Consider the following 17203-nt stretch of genomic DNA (forward strand, 5'->3'; position numbering starts at 1 on the left):
TAATGCTGCACTGCTTCTGCATTAATGCTGCTACTTTTTCTAATGGTGTTTCATGAGGAGTGATTTTCCACCACATGTATTACAGATCTGCTGCTAAACATTATTTAGGTACAGGCTACTGGTAAAACCAAGTTGGAGTACTGGGAATGAGGGAGGAGGTGGCAATCTCTTACGACCTTGGAGATTTCTCTGCCGTATCTACCACACCAAAGATGCGTTCTTCCCTGTAGAAATTAAAACAAACAAACAAACAAAAACCACAAACAACCATGGAAAGCCAAATAAAAATAATGGCTACTAGCCTGTTTGAAGCCAAAAGTACCCTGTGTGGACCATTCTTCAGGAAAATGGCAGTTTAGGCTGTGTGACATGGTGAGCTCTGGAAAAGGGATAAAAAAAATAGACTGTGGCAGAAGTGGACAATGTAGCTGGTGTCTCAAACTCTCTCACAAAGCTGAAGGTCAAGAGCTCTAAAGAAGCCCAGTCAGTAAAGGAGGTTAGCTTGACAGAAGAATCCATAGATGGTAATAAAAGGAAGCAATTAGAACAGCTGCTCCCACGGTATGCTGCTGTGTTTTCCAAGAACAACGAAGAATTTGGATCACAGGATTGAGTGCAATACTGCTTTATGTTAAACCACTGAAAATTCTTGTGAAGCAGTGCTTACGCTGGCTGCCCTACACTCGACAAGTTGGGTAGAAATGTTAAATTACAAGCTGGGGCATGACCTGACTGTACATCCTACGGTGCTGTTGGCACCCTCTGTGGTCCACACAGTTCTGGGTTTCAATTTTTGCTATCGATACACTTGCTACCTTTGAAGAAGCTTACTGGTACTGGTGCAGTGGCATGAACAGCTTCTTTTAGGATCTCTGTTGGCCCAGAAGCAGGTCAGTTCTCTCTGTTGTGCCCACACAAGAAAACAACCCCTATGCTGGCTGCAGGCCAGAGCTTCCTGGGCATTGCTTTGGATGGGATGGTGTGATGTGGTTTCACCCAGTTGGCACGTACGCACCACACAACCATTCACTCACTCCCTGGCAGCTTGAGAAACAAAAGAGAGCTTGACTTTGTGTAAGCACTGCTCAGCAACAACTAAAACACTGGTATATCAGCACTATTTTCATTACAAATCCAAAACATAGCACCATACAAGCTACTATGAAGAAAATTAACTCCATCCCAGCAAAACCAGGACACGTGTAAAGGCTGCTGAGGCTTGCACCAAACGTGCACACCTCCGTAAGCAGTACTCATCACTCCATCCATCCCTCAGCTGCTTCCCTCAGAGCCAGGTAGGTGTTGTGGTAGCACACTTCTAGCACTCTGGGTGTGTTAGCCTTGGTGCACTGCCAGCCTTGAGCTGGCCACACACACGTGTGCTGCTGGAGGAGCTGGCAGGGCTCATCACAGCCAGTGCTGGAGCCAGCTCCACAAGCCATTTTGGTGTCTGCGCAGCACGTTCCTTTTCCTTCTTCCTTCTACCTAGACGTATACTATTTAGGTTTTTCATTCTTTTGAGTAGTCCCTCATTTCCTTAGGTGAAGTTTATTTTAATTATGTAAAATCTCAGAGGAGACTTGATACTGTGTGCTGGCTATGGAAAGTTTAATCTCCAGCCTGTTCAACATAGATGCTTATTTCTCTGTGTGGTATACATTCAATTTAAAATTTGGAGGAAAAGAGGGCTTTTTGTTTGCTTAATTGGTTTTATTTTCTTTTTATTTTGGTACTAGCTAGAATCTAGTAGGATTGGTTATGTCTGAGAATTTAAAACACTAGTCTTTGTGTCTACTTCTGGATTATTGCAAGTCTCCTGAATTAAGTCAAGACATAGGTGGGTTTTCCCACTACGGTGTTCCCTTCAGGCTAATGTGTGCTCTGATTTTGAAAGATCTTTGTATGCTTTGTGTGAACTTCACATATTTCTCTAAAATGTGGAAGAAACAGCTAATATTAGAAAGAGAGATTGTAAAGCTTGTAACTGTGCCAGAATCTAAATCTGGAGTGGCAAAGGTATGCAATCATTTAAAAGCAGAAATCTAACCCGCTCCTGGAGTAGTCTGGTACAAATTAGTTGTTAAAGATTGTTGATGTTAATGGCATGACTAATACAGGTACATACCTCTCCCTCCCACAAGGATCTTCCCTCAGCCGTGGTTACCCCACCTGTTTGCTAATTGTAAACACCGACTTGGGCTCCTCATTAATCTCCACTTAGAAATGTGATCAAGACCAGCATAAGTGTGAACAAGACCAGAAAGAAAGCAGTGTAGACATTGAAGGAAGTGAAATGGAAAGAGACATATGGTGATTGAAAAAAAAATATAGAAGCTTACGGTTCTGGTGCAAATACTCTAAAAATTTTACTGACAAGTGGAAGTAGTTCAAGTGGGAGATCTGTCTTTTCAGAAGGGCAAATGAAGATAATTTAGGAAGCAAAACATAGGTAATTTTCTGAGTGTTGCCAAATTGGTAGCAGAGGATATTTTTGACAGTCTATGTAATGTGAGGTTGGTTGTTAGGTGTTACTACGTAGATTCAGAACACTCTTGCCACCCCAGAAAATGAAGTTTTGGAGATGGGTCAGAGAAAGGGGAGGAACCAAGAAAGGGAGAAAGCTTAGAAGCTTTTATCATGGAGATGAGCTGGTTGAGACAAGCATGCAGTTGTGGAGGGACTATTACGCCAGGTTGTATGAATCAAACACTGCCCTGGAAAAAAAAAAGAAAAAAAAAAAAAGGTTTTGTAGGCAATCATAAGCCAAACTTAAAAAGTGCAATTGGATGCTAAATTTCATGACAAACTGGAAGAAATAGAAGAATTGCAAGCTGTGAAGGAATTTGGCAGTTCTCAGTACTAAAGAAAGGTATCTGAAATGTCAGTCAGTGAAGACTCTGTGGATTTTGCCAGAGTTCGCTAGATAATTGGTCAAAGTGAATAACAAAGCTTCAGTCTTAAACCATCTATTATATTATTTAATTCTCTGTTACAGTTATGATGATAGTTTTTTAATAGTCTTGAGATTTTCCTCCTGAACTAACTGTGAGGCATCTGTTTCAGCATACACTTGTATATGTTTAAGTAATTTTATTTGTACTTCTTCCTTAGATTTTCACTTGGCGTAATTTATAACAAGACAACAGAAAATGGTATAGTGGCAAGATAGGAAGAAGTAAAACCCAACCCTCAAAGCTTTGTAATGGTAACAGAAATACTCTAGTTTGTCACTTGTAATGTAGTGAAATAGTTTCAGAACAGCAATGTACATTACTCTAAGAAAACTTAAATTTGCTGTCAAGTCTGTATCATCTAATAAGAGGTAGCATCTCTTTTCCTAAGTCTATGTGGGTGACTATCCCGTTTTCCTACACAGGACCACTGATTTTTTTCTTTGGGTATCTGTGCTACAGTCCCCAACTACCTCAGTTGCATCCCCAGTTATATTTTTCCTGGGGAAGTCCTGAAAATAAAGTTTAAAAGCATAGGTTCAGCAATGAGATGCAAAGTCAGGAGTGCTGAATAATGAGATCTTGGGAGTAACTACTTTGGTATTTAACATACTGGTGAAGTTTCAGATGTGGTTTTGCAGACACTGCACTTTCAAGAAGGATGTGGCCAATTGGACAGAGTGCATAAGCAAACATGACTGACAGGGGTATGAAAAATCATGCCCTATGAGCTGGAGGCACCAGGGCTGTTTAGACTAGAGAAAAGAAGAGGTGTGATAACAGTCTTTGTTAAAATATTTTAACAGATGCTTCAAGGAGGAAGGGAATAAATTCTTTTCTTCATTGGGGAAAGCACAAGAAGAGCAATGGTCTTAACTAGCAGAAAGGGAGATTTCTCTTAAATTTCAGGGAAAAATAAAATGTTCCAATGGTAAGGATAGCAAAGTACTGGAGGTTCTTGTAAGGAGTATTGGGAGGTGGTAGGATCCCCTCGTTAGAATTCTGTAAAATAAATGTCTGTGGTGAGCTGCATAGTCTCTTAAGGAGACACTCCAGGACGACTGTCCTTCCACCATGACACAAACAGAGCTAACAAGGGAAAAGCAGGGCCTTGTCCCATGCCAGGTGCTTCTCAGTCACTGGGGGAGCAACACCTGCCTTGTGGTAATGCAGAAGAAAGCTGCTAGGCCTTTGTGAAAGGAAGCAGGCCTTGGGCCACAGGTAGGTGTCCGCTCTGTGGGTGCGGCAGGCCAGATGCTGCTGCTCAAGTTAGACCTTGCCTTGACGCGAGCAAGGTGACTTCTTGAGTCCAGCTTCTTTCTCTTTTCTTTTGTTCTCCAAAGATATGAAAGCAACTGGGAAAAGGCTGTAACAAGAAGCATTGTAGTAGTGGTCTTATTGCTTATTTTTGGAATGCCCTTTCCTGGTTACATGTATTTCCTTGCCCACCTTTCAGCTTTCACGGACACCCCTTGGGCAGCCAGGGGCAATCTTTTGGGCAATCTCCACCCGCTTTCAGGCCCCAGGTCCTCTAATTAACATTTCATAACATGGACATCTTTATTGAAGGTGCATGCTTGCAGTGCTTGATGTAGTTTTGCTACGTAACATCTCTTTATAGTCTAGACACTCTTCATGTCCCGTCATACCCAGAATATCTCTTTGTGAACTGCCACCTTCTGCTTTCCTTAAGAATTATCCTGAAATCCGTACATGCAGGAAGGCAGTGAAAGGCTGGCAGAACTGCTCGAAGGTGTGAGCTTATCTGCTTCATTGAATAAACCAGAGAAGCTCGCTGCAGCTCTCCTTAAAAAGCTCAGTCATACCTACAGCAGATGATTAGGGTATAAATAATCCATTTGGCAGGGTTAATACAAAAATACCTCTTTGTTGCTCAGCACTTGTTTTTCATCCATTTTCTTGGTTACGCTGCCTCACTGCCTCTGGCACCCACTATTTAGTTTCTATTTGGGGATTTTCCCTGAGTGAGTGCTCTCTGGGGACTGTAAGGATATTGGACTTTCCTTTACAACTAGATTTGTTGCTGGTATGCACATGGCATGTTAAGCGAGCGGAGATCCCATTCACCAGCTGCACTATGAAATCATGCACATCTCATAAGACAAATCTTAGCAGCTAAGACTATGTATGTCACATCAGGTAGGTACATCCTCATCTCTGCTTCTTCCTTGCAAATACCTTCTAGCTGTCTGAGAACCTCAGACTGTAAATCATCTCCTGAGGCTGTGTGCTCCATGGAGTTTTGTTCTCTAAGCCTCAGGGATCAGTACAAATTTAAGGAATGAAGCTTTCCTCCTTTTCCTGAGAGTCCGCCCTGGCCATCTGGCTGCATGCCTCATGGCTTTTAGCCTCAGCCAGAGGGCTAGACAAAGGAGCCATTCTGCAGTTCGGATTGCAAGCCTATACAAAAGCGGTTAGATAGGCATCTCTATCTCCCTCCCTCCTTGAGGCTGGGGCAATAATTTAGCATGCGTGCCCCCTGCGGAACTGGCATTGTCTGCTGCTTCTCTGCTCACCATTCTGCGGGGCTTCTTGCTTTCCTGCACATACTCGCATTATTTGTCCCAGCTGCAAGGTGCCTCCTGTCCTGCTATCATTCACTCCCTTCCTTGGCAAGCTGCTTTTCTTTTCCCCAGCTGCAGCTTTTGCCACTCCTGCTTATAATTCAGGAAATGGAGCCCATAACAGGAAGGTGTTGTTCCACCAGGGCAGTAGCTCTGTCTCCCTCACCTCCTGGTGAGACCTTGCTGGTTTTGACCCTGCTGGACCCTCCCTTGCCATACAAGCAATTTCTCTAAAAAGGACTGTGTTACGTTGCCCAAGCATCCAACAATTGCAAGAAGCATCTTATTTGTCCCTTATTTACTGCTTGTCTCTGGGCTCTCCATGAGGTGCTTATTAAAATACAATAGTACCTGGTGTATTTTCTCCCCAGTGGTATTAATCTCTCATTGCAGGAAAAGAGTATAAATCACCTTTGCATTACTTTTGACAATATTTCTTGTTCTGTTGTCTACAACCACAGTTACAGGGATAACTACATCTGAGAGACTCTTAGCAGATATTCTGTGTTTGTGCTTTGAAATTCCCAGGTAGAAATACAGGTGAGTTTGTGATGTGAGGTTGATCATACACAGCAGCTAATGCTTTTAGAATTTGCTTTATGTGTTGGGCCTGCCAGACCTGCTTGTGTGCTCCCTGATGAGCTTTAAAGCACATACATAATCAGTTTGCTATATCCCAGGACAGAACCATTGCTCTAAATGTGCTACATGGTGCCCTGGAAAAAATAATGGACAAAAAATGATACATATAAGAAGAAAGTAATGAGTGTCAGTCAGTTGCAGAGGTGGAGCAGGGAAGTAAAAGTAAAGTTTTTTAAGGCAGGGAAGATGTTAGGGAACCAATCCAGGAATCCAGGCAATAACCAACACAAGAGACACCACAATATACAACAGCCAGGTTTCCAGCTGTGAAGAAACCTTGTGCTGACTGTCATCCTTGCAGTACCAATGTTTTGTGTTTTGTCAGGGATGGGAAGGAGCTGCTGACCCTTTAGTGGAGTGTGGTGCTACAAAGGCACTAGATGTAAGCAAGCAGAGATGGGCCACCTGGGAGCTAACGCTGGAAGCTCGGAAGAACCTCACTACAGAAGCCAGAGTGAGCATGCATGCCGTGAGGAGGACAGGGCGTTTCCTCCAGACCTGATGGGAAGCCAACAAACCTGGAAAGGAAAGACCATCTCAAGTGTTTGCATTGGTGTCTCTTGGACAACCTTGGCCAAACAGTTCAGTCCCAGGGAGCAGGCTCCATGGGAGGCTTTTTTAGCAGCTGTGAACCTGCTTATTGTGTGCACTGGACCACTCCTCCTCTTTGCTATTGTTTCACTTTTCCGGCTTTGTTCCTTTCAACATCTCCATCTGATCAGGCTCCACAACAATTAATACTACTGTAAACAACCACTTGAGACAGCTCCATATGCTTTAGAAATAATATCAATGTTTTCCAGTTTAGAACAACTGCATTGGATGAAACCTGCACTGATTGTACTCTTGGTCTTCAGCAGACCTTTGCGGTCTTCTGAAAGCGGCATGACCTCTGTCAGTTATTCGGTCAGTCTTTGCATACAGTAAAGCAGAGCAGTTGTATTTGCAAGATTTCCATTCTGGTGCCAAGGTTTGCTTTATGAACACTGTGTTTTCTGTAATTACATCTGCTACAGCATGTATCAATGAAAATAGCTTAACAAGCTGAGTGTGAGCATAAAGTAGAATTTATATGTACATGCAGGTACTTTGTGCATAGTTACTAGTCATAATTTACTACATACAGTTACATCCTATCCAATAAGTATTTATTACGGCTAGGTCATCCAGCTCCAAGAGGAAGTTGCAAATTGGCTTTATATTGAAATATCCTACCTCAGAAGTTTATTAATTTAGGAATAATGCTGCATAAAATTCTGCTCTCCATCAGTGCTTTCCCTTTTCCTGTTTGAAATTGCATCTCAGTAAGAGATCTCCTGTCTAATTTCTATTTTCCCTGAGCCATAAAGAATTTTACCTGCCCCAAAGAACCTGCTGCAAATAATCTGGAATTTAGTGCATGATAACCCTACAGAACAGCCTTGCTAGCTTGCTGCATCCCTCAGCTGCTGTCCTTGCTCTTGCAATTCAAACTGCGCTTCTGCTGTGTGATGATTTTCTTTGCTTTCACTGGCTGCAGTCAAGTGTCTGTCTGCCTTTACCAGGAGCTGATGATACCTTTGTGAGAAACACAGCAAAACCCCTTCTGTTTCTGACAGTTGCTAGATTTGCATAGGCTACCCTGTTCTGAGTTTCCTGTGGTATAACTGGAAATAATTTCATCTTGTTTTCCCTAAAGCCCATTTTCTGGGATTCTCCAGTGCACTCACGCTGTTATCTAAGCATTTAATACATACCTGCACCTAGCTACCTGATAGCTCTTACCTTTGGTTATAACTTTTAAAGTTGTACACTGGATTTTGCCAGGAAAAAATCACCTGTGGGATTCAAATTTCTCACCATAATGATTGCACCATTCCCAATGTGTGCTCCTTTGTGCTCCTCAGTGCTGCAGCACGAGCTCTTGAGCTGACTGTTGAGCACACAGCACCAGAAGCACAACAGTTGTCACCCTTTGGACACCGGCATCTGCTCCCTGCTCCTCCAATGTCACCTCCAGAGCCAGAGACGGTCTGTGGCAAAGGTATCACCAGCTCCATGTAGGGACTGAGCAGATGCTGGAGGTGTAACACAGCCTCCTTTGCTCCCTTCCTGGATCCATATCAGTATGTTGTGCTTCTTTGTTCTGCCTTCTGCCTTATTGTCATTGTAAAAGTCAGTAGGAAATCTCATTTCCAGGAGAATGCCCCAAACATTTGGTAAAGAGAGTGAATATTTTATGGCCTATAAAACACTTGCACACTCTTTAGTTAAAGATCTTTTACAGCTCCTGTGATTTAGACTGAAGACTTTTAGATATTCTGTATTTTCTTATCAGCAATCTTTCCACAGTCAATCTGTTCCTACATGGAAGACTATTATCAGTAACTTTTCATGAGACATCACTGTAAAATTCATATATTTGATATTCAGATTTTACTAAAGAGAACTGTATAAAGTCCATTAAGAGGCACATTAAAATATTTTCCTTTTTGAATCTGGCTTCCAGCTTAGGACACAGACTCCAAGCTATTCCATTAGTACTGCTGACTCCCCTTTATATTAAACTAAGAGCTGAGATAACGTGCACTCATAGCAAATGAATGATGCAAGATGATCAGTGTGCCAATACTGCTGTGCTGGAGATATGAAGTTGGATTTAAACCACTGGTAAATTTATGCAAGCTTTCCAGAGGAGAGCGGACTAGCCGGCTGTGAGGCAGAGCATTGCTACCCTCCTCCTCCCAGTGCGGATGTCATTAGCTCTGGAAAGAATGGGAGCACCACAGAGTTATTTATACAGGAAGCATTGTTTGTTTTAAGGCACGATCTCTGATGTGAAAAATAGTCTCAAACAGTCTAAAAACTTAACTTCCAACTAAAATAAACAAATATGCAATATATTATAAGTCGAACAAAGAAGTACCGAACTTTTCCAAGGTTTTCGTGAAAGCTTTTGTTGGGACAACTCAGTGATGAAGCTATTAAATGAGGAATCTCTTTAGTAAATATTTTGCTGCCCTCCACTGGACCACTAAGAGAAAATCCCCTGCTAGTACATGTGCCACAAAGAAGTGAGATCCTTTTGCTTCAGACACATTTGAGGTACTGTGTTTTACCTGAAGAAGTTAGGTTGAATGTGTGAATATTTTCACTGCTGATTTTATTCTGACATTTCAGTATGAAACAGAGGATGTGGAAGCAAGACTGAGAAACATTAATCTATTTGTTTAAAGCCAAAGAAACGAGGTGTGGTTCTTACCAGGCAACAAAAACTGACCACATGACGATCAAAGCCTGAAGAGCCTGAAACCCGGTGGTAGTTATTCATGTGTGGACGTCCCAAGGTTTTTTCAAATGTTCATGTGATTTGCATTTGTTATCTCAGTATTGTAACTGGAAGGGTTACTACTGAACAGGTTTCAGCTGAAGTTTTAGCTTTAAGGCTGCTTAATAGCTGCCGTGTTGGATTTGATTGATTTCAGTTGACAATTAGACCAAGGCATGCCAATAGTCTGATTCATTTTTTACTTCACTGCTTCTCCAAATGATATCTTTTGCTATTTTTTTTTTTTTTTTTTTTTTTGCAAGTTCTCCCTGAGATAACAAATAATCTGTTGGAAATATGTTGTACTCTTTACTGGTAATTTTAAGAGGAATACATGTAGATCTATCTCTCTTCATTAAAGAGGTACAGGAGACAAAATACAGTCCTCAAACCTATGGACAAATATGCTATGAAAAAAAAAAGGTCACTAATTGTAGTGTTTTAAGTCAAGAAGTTACTGCAACATGCACACTCAGTTCAAGCCTGTAAATCAGGAGTATCAAGGGTGGTATTATTTTTTTTTTTAAACATAATAATTCTCTGGTTTCTCTCATGATTTTATGTTTGGATGTAGGTTGTATATAGTAAAAGTTAATTACCACTAAATTTGGTTAAGGTAAGAGGGAGATTTCTGTTCTGGATGAGAGAATGGGGAGCTTCTGATGAACCACATGATCAAAAGCTGTTGCTTCTTATGGGAGGGATGGGCAGCTCTCATAGCTGAAAGCACAGGCTTGGACATCACATGCTAAAATATCTGGTCTACCAGGAAGAAAGGAATTTTTGAGCATTTTAGGTCTTGATGGGAGCTGACAGTAACTACTACCACATGTATTCCCTGAAAATTATTATAGTGTTGAGTGAGGAGATACAGCCAGGTACTGGTGAGCGTTACCTGGTCCCCTGGTGCTGCAGTTAGTTACCCAAGCAGACACAATATAACCCAAGAAACACTCAAAAAATGTTTTGGGTTGCTGGAAACTATTCAGTTTTCATATTCTCATGTAAATAAAATACCAAACATAATTTGTTGGGGTTTCTGGGGCACCGAGAGGCACACAAACAGCCTGTTTTGGAGTTCTTTCTGGTGTCAGACATAGTCTCCCATTCCTCTGTCCTGATGTCCCAGGATAGCCTAATATGAACGTCACCATGGGGACTCCTTAAGGTGGGATAAGAGGGAGAAATAGAAAAATGGTTGGTGATGGGTCACTCAGCTATGACACTGATTGTTTCTTTTTTTTTTTTTTTTTTTTTGTTTGGTATCTGTAGAAGTCAAAGAGAACCAGCTGGAAAAACAAACAAACAAACAAACAAACAAAAAAAACACCTCAAAAATCCATTCTATCTGCAGCTGATATATTTGTCTCAGGTCTACCAAGTCCTTCTAAAACATTGCATCTTTGTTACTATAAAATGTCTCACTGGGTCCAGCAGAATCTTATATGTGTGAACAGAATTGCCTCCAATATGGAAAATAGTTATTGTGTTTACTTATGCCTTAAAATCATCAGCAACAATTTATTTTACTATAATGATTTAAGACTGTTATTAACTCTTGTGTTAAGTAATAAACATAGACAGCCATAAATTCTATAGTAGATATAAGTAGCAGCTAGAAATATTTTGTTTGATTTTAGTTCAACAGATACTTTTTACTACTGGACTATAAGTGACTTGTTGAAACATTACAGAACTACATATAGGTAAAATGAGGAGATTAAAATCTTCTAAGGAAGACTCAGTAAGTGTGAAATCTGGAGCCTTGAGGATGGTTGAGCAGTTTTTACCAACTAACCAAAGCTAAGTTACACTGCCCTCCCAGTGTAACTGGGAGATTCGTACATCTGAAAGCTATCAGGCAGATGGGAGAAAGGCAATCCAGAAATATCCTTCAGCCTTGATAAAACTTTCCAGGCAACTCCATTTGGAGAAGAACCTCCCAAAGAAAAGCAAAAACCTAGGAGTCCCACGTTCCTGCAAGAAAGCAGAGTTTGTAGGTACTGCAGTGGGCTCTATTTTAATGTAAATATACATATAATTTAACAGTGACTTTTTTAGTAGCTATGAAGTGATGCAATAAACATCTCCCTGTAGTAAGTATATAGATACATAAAAGTAAGTGAATATACTAATAGAACATTTACAGCAAGGTTCTGAAAGATGGCATTTGAGACACAGTCCTTTGAACCCTATTTAAGGATCCTTATCCTGATTTTTATGGCTGCAGTGGTGTTATTTATTTGAATGTCAGTATTTAAAGTACTGTGGATATTGTTATTAGTGTTGCAACATCCTACCAGTATATTAATATTCCTGTCCTTGTCCTTGATAAGTATTTGTGTATGTCAGTACACACATATCCCCTTATTCTGCCTTCTTTTTCTGTTCACAGCCAGGGATGGGCTGATGGGGGAAGATGATAATGCAGGTTGGCTGCTGCCAGACCCAGCAATTGCAGGCTTGATGCTAAACAGGTTACAGCTGGGCTCAGATGCAGAGTTTGCATCACCCAGTTGGAAGCACTCCAACACGTCTCAGCATCAGAAGAAGGATCTGTTTCTATTGACAGGCTTTGGAGGGGGTTTGTAAAGCTCATTGAGTAGTCTTTCTTTTGCTCTTCAACTGCTGTGTCCATATACAAACTTCATGTACATATATAGAAGCAGTAGTCTTTTGTGGTGGGGATATCATCATAAAAAACAAACAAACAAAAAAACACTGCAAGTCTGTCAATGGATGGTTGCAGACTGCCATTAATAGAGCTCAGAAATAGAAGTAATCGATCAGGGGGCTCAGGGAAACATGTTGAGTTTGAGAGCCTGAGTCTGGGTTACTCATTGAACCTTGTATGTTCTTGCCAGGGGTCTGATCCCTACCTCCCTACAGTCCTAAAGGAAGCAAACGTTTGCTTAGCAAATATCAGGCCTGGGTGGGCGGATGTAATAAATCAAGATGTGCTTTTCTGTGAGTAATTTTGAGGCTTATCTTTAAAATGAAGTTAAGAACAAAATTCCTCTGACATCAGTAGCTATAGGGCTGGATCTTATGGTGAGAATGATAAACAGCAAATCTGTTTAATACCATACCTTTCCATGTAAAATTATGATTAATATTTGTGTAATTAAATTCAGGATATGGGGAAGAGAAAACCATCAATGTGAAATAAATAAATAAATAGCAACATTGATCATCCAGCAAGGGTCTATAGAAAAGCGGAAAGCTAAATTCTTAAAACAGACTTTTAGAGGAAACTCTAAGTGGCACCTTCAATATTTAACTTTGTTTCAACCAAAGGAGGGTTGAATTGTACTTAAATAAAGTTAAATAGCACAGGGTATTTCCTGTTCTACGTCTGGAATGTTCTAAGTACAAGTTAATTGAAATTCTGTTGCTTCTCCTACAATTACAAGGAGTTTAACAACATTAAAAATCTAGCTATGGAAGACACAACTTACTACTTTCTTACTGTGGATGATTCTTCAATCCAATTTTCAAAATAATTGCTGAGTGTATTTCTAGACTGTGAACTTATGTAGTAAAGGGTTATTTACATTTCTAGCACTTATGTATTTGTTGTTCAGTGTAGAAATAGAGCATCTTTAGAGCGAAACTCAGTGCACATTAAATAAGAGCACCTATAAAGATATCAGCTATTGTTTTTATGTATTCTGTTTTGTGTAGAAATCACTGCAATCTCTAATGCTTAAGAGATTGTTAGCAGTGGACTATCATCAAGAGTGATCAGAATTAACTACAATATTAAAGGTTTCTTCCATAGATATATGTACTGAAGGTCATACAATGCAATTTCAGGTTGTTTCAGTGCTCCTGGTGATTCTCTTCAGTACTTCATTGTGCCTGCATTTAGCCAATATGTGTGTATAATTGTGTTCTCTCTGAACCCTTTTCTCCTCATAGCTGATAAATTCTAATTTGGAGTTGATTGCAAATACTTTTACTTGTTACATAGATACGCTACAATGAAGGATGAAGAGGAGTAACAATGCTTTTTCTTCATTACTTAAACGTGATGTTTTGAAATGGAAATAGTGCAATGAATTAATAACATTAAAGCTGTTAATGTCCTAAAATAGATCTAAAGGACATTTTTTTTCTCTTTTTTTTTTTTTTCCTTTATTCTTGACAGAAACTTTTATTATAATAGGTCTTTTTTTCTTATCTTTTTTTTTTTTTTTTTTTTTTTTTTTGAGTTACGAATGTGATTCTGTGTATTTATTTCATTTGTGCATATACAGAATTGGAAGAACACCTGAACAACATCTTCATTTGGGATAAGTTTAGCTTAAATTACTTTTCTGTCTGATGAAAATGAACAGAAAAAAATATGAGTTCTGCATCTAAAGATTATGATTATGCTATTTTATAAAGCAACCCACTAAATACATTTGTCCATCTTTGACTGGGTCTGCAGCACATCCAGTGCTGTCACAGCCCATAGTCTGAAAGCTAACAGCAGTGAGGCACTCCAGCCAAGCTTACAAAACTAAACCTGCTTATAAAGTAACCAAGTGGATGCAATTGTATTTCACATGGCTGGGTAAGAAACACATTTCCTGACAAAACATTCCCTTTTTACTTTTAATTACCTATGAAATAAGCAATTGTGAAGAGCAGATTATTTTTTTCCCAGGGCGAGAAGTCATTGTTAGAGCTGGGGAAGGAAATGTCTCATACCTTCCAACTAGACTTTCGTTTTGAGAGCACATTTACTACAGAGTGTATCAGGTAGCCAAAACAAGGGGATTTATAAAGATCTCACTGAGCTTTCTCAAAGGAGAAATCAGACATGATTTAGGTGCAGCTTCAGAACTTGTGGGGAGCTGGGATTGCCTTCTCCATTCCAAACCATCATAAACTTCCAGATTTAGTAGGTGATCAGGAAATAGGTCGATAACAGTGTCTTTGTTGGACTTCCTCTGGGGCAGCTAACACCCCTGTGGGCATTGCCAGTGCTCTGCATGCCCTTGGCATCCAGGCCCCCTTTGAAAGAAGGGCAGTATCTTCACTCCTTTGAGTTGCCAAACCTGATAATTTTAAGATACAGGCCTGGAAATAACCACAGCAAATACATTTTCTGTTGGCAGCATTTCTAGATAGCAACTTCCTCCAGAGAGCAACTCGGCCACTGAGGTCAAAAAGATGGGCCAAAAATTCTACCGAGTGCTATTTTTTGTGGACCCATATCAAACAAATGAAAGTAATAGAAGTATTTCCGAATTGCAGTGTTTGAGCTTCTTCAGGAATTCAGATAGTCTGAAGGAAATAAGATAAGATAGCCGAAGAATCAAACTCAGGAACATAAGTCCATCCCCAAAATCCTACCATGCAGTGTAGGAGAAGCTCTGGGTAAGCTATAAATTAAGATCTGTGTTTTTTGTTGTTGTCATTGTTTTTATTACTATTATTGAGAGTTGAGATAATGCTAAATAAATAAATCACTGTTAAAAAGAGAAGGTGAGGTTTAAACAGTATTGGTATTAATTAAAATGTCTTGGTAGACAATGATATAGTGCCAAGTGCTTTCCACTGCCTACATTCTGGGTGGGTGGGAGGGTGTTATGTGCAGTCAATACACATAAAAGCACCTCAGGATCACTCCTCCGGTTGTGCTGGAAGGCAGCCCACCTCAAAGGATCATGGAGATGTACAACCTGCTCTTAGAGGCCTCACCCTGGTCACCTTTGTGGCTAGCAGAACGCTGCTGAATGCTCCGCAGACCCACAGGAAGAGCTGCCCTGGTGTTTTCAGCAGAAGTTTGCCTGAGATAAAAACACAGATAGTGACCTTTTCTTCTTTGAAGTCCCCAGACACACGGCTAATTAGAATCAGGAAGCTTCATGGAGCCAAATCCTTTAAATACTGATCTTAAAATTTGTTCCTCAGCATCTCTTGATGTGGGTCTCTCTGCAGCATTACAGTACCATCAAAATAGCTATGTGAAAATCATTAGAAATGTGATTTACAGAATGGATCCTTTCTGTATTTGCCAGCAGGCAGGCTCTGACAGGCCTTGCACGTATTTTTCGTGCAGTGTGGCTCACCCAAATGGCTTTCCACCAGAGTACTCCATCGTTGCAACATTTGAGGTTGTGAATGGCCATCCACAAATTTATGGCTGGTTAGTGATTCTTGATGGCAAAGACCACACCATCATTTGTGTCCTGACAGGCAATTTCTGTGTCTCTTCTATGCCACTCCAGATAAAACTCTCATGCTCAGGGCCATCATCAGTGGGAACAAAGTTTTTGATGGTACTTGGCACAAGACAGCACTGAGCGTGAGAGAAACTAATGCAAACTTATTGCTTGCGTGCCAGGAGGTCAGTTTTATCTCAGTGCATAAGGCGATCAGTGCTTACAGAAATTAATATGTTTTGCAACTGAAACCATTGGTTGATGAGTCTTCTGGTTTGGCAAGCAGCTCAGCCAGGCGGCTTCCTCCCCACGTCCCATGTTGGATGATGCTGACTGGCTTGACCAGCAAGCCTCACTGGTGACACTCACAAGTGGACTACTTACTAAAGTAAGTTTTTTTACAAACGTAGATATTCCCATCATCTCTGATGTTAACTGTTTATCATGTGATGTCTTAAAGCATGCACACTTTTTTGTTACATTCAGTGCTCTGTTTTTCATTTGTGTGTTAAAAACACTTTATGCTTTTCTCCTTTACTCTCTAGGTGATTATTTTTTTTTCCTTATTTACTGACCTTTCAGGTATCAGATAAAAAGAAAAAAAAAGTTTTTATTTTAGAGGCAGAATAATAGAGCTTTTTAATTGTAGGAAACTTGTTTTTCCTCTTTCTTGTTATGTAATTATATCTCGTGTTTTTTTTTTTTTTCCTCCTAAGGACAATTAGTATTATTTAATCAACATCTCCCTCTAGTGGTAACTACAGGGCTCAAAAAGGACCGAGGATTTCCTGCTTGAGCGCTTTTCCCTACCAGATCACAGAGCTCTGTGCAGCGCTGACAGACTTTCTGTATCTAAATGCAATACTGTGGCTACTAACCAAAACCAGCACTTCTGAATTATTTTACTGTGCTAATTTTAATGTTTTTCTTCCTAGAATGTAAGAAATTAAGAGGGGGAGAAACTAGTTAGATGAAACTTAGGTGGTGGACTTTTAACAGTGTCATTCCTGACAAAGCAGCAGACGGGGAGTGTTTGACTGCAATTTCCTTTTACAATTGAGATTTTTATTTATTGCTGAAAAAATTAGATTAGCGGAGATGTAATTGCCTCATATTCAGTATTTGATTAGAAGATTTTGCAACGTCTCCACAGGAGCTGAAAAATTGCATGCACAGTATCAGAACAGGGCTAGCAATCTGTTTTGTCCTTGATTCCTGTATTTGTTTATTAATTGGTGCCATCCTGTTCCTAGTAAAAGGAATTCTTTTATGTGTCTCCAGATACTCTTAAAGCAACTTGAAATACACTGTAATGCAGATAAAGCCTGCTTGGAAGGATGCTGTGCGCTTCCCCACACAGCACATCTGCGCTCTCTTCCCAGCACTATGACTGCTTTCACTGATTACTTAATATTAGCTTTCCAGGTCCTCTCAATTTTCTGCACTGTCTGAGAACATCCAGCTTCCTTATCGACTGCACAGCTGAAATGAGATTACATACAGAAAGAGCGAGCTCCAGGCTCCACTCACACAGCATCTGAGGTGAGGGCGTTTGGAAAC

At 40.3% G+C, this 17203-nt stretch overlaps 1 long non-coding RNA gene across 1 annotated transcript in view; it reads left to right on the top strand.

The window, feature by feature from the left end:
* Positions 1-9699, top strand: part of LOC106017074 (uncharacterized) — a 31615-nt gene extending 21916 nt beyond the window's left edge. Inside the window, exon 3 of the long non-coding RNA XR_011808535.1 lies at positions 6504-9699. This is a non-coding gene — a long non-coding RNA (uncharacterized lncRNA). The remainder of the gene's footprint in view (positions 1-6503) is intronic.
* The last annotated feature ends 7504 nt before the right edge of the window (positions 9700-17203 follow it).

The sequence above is a fragment of the Anas platyrhynchos genome, chromosome 3 (assembly GCF_047663525.1).
Source record: "Anas platyrhynchos isolate ZD024472 breed Pekin duck chromosome 3, IASCAAS_PekinDuck_T2T, whole genome shotgun sequence".
NCBI classification, from domain to species: domain Eukaryota; kingdom Metazoa; phylum Chordata; class Aves; order Anseriformes; family Anatidae; genus Anas; species Anas platyrhynchos.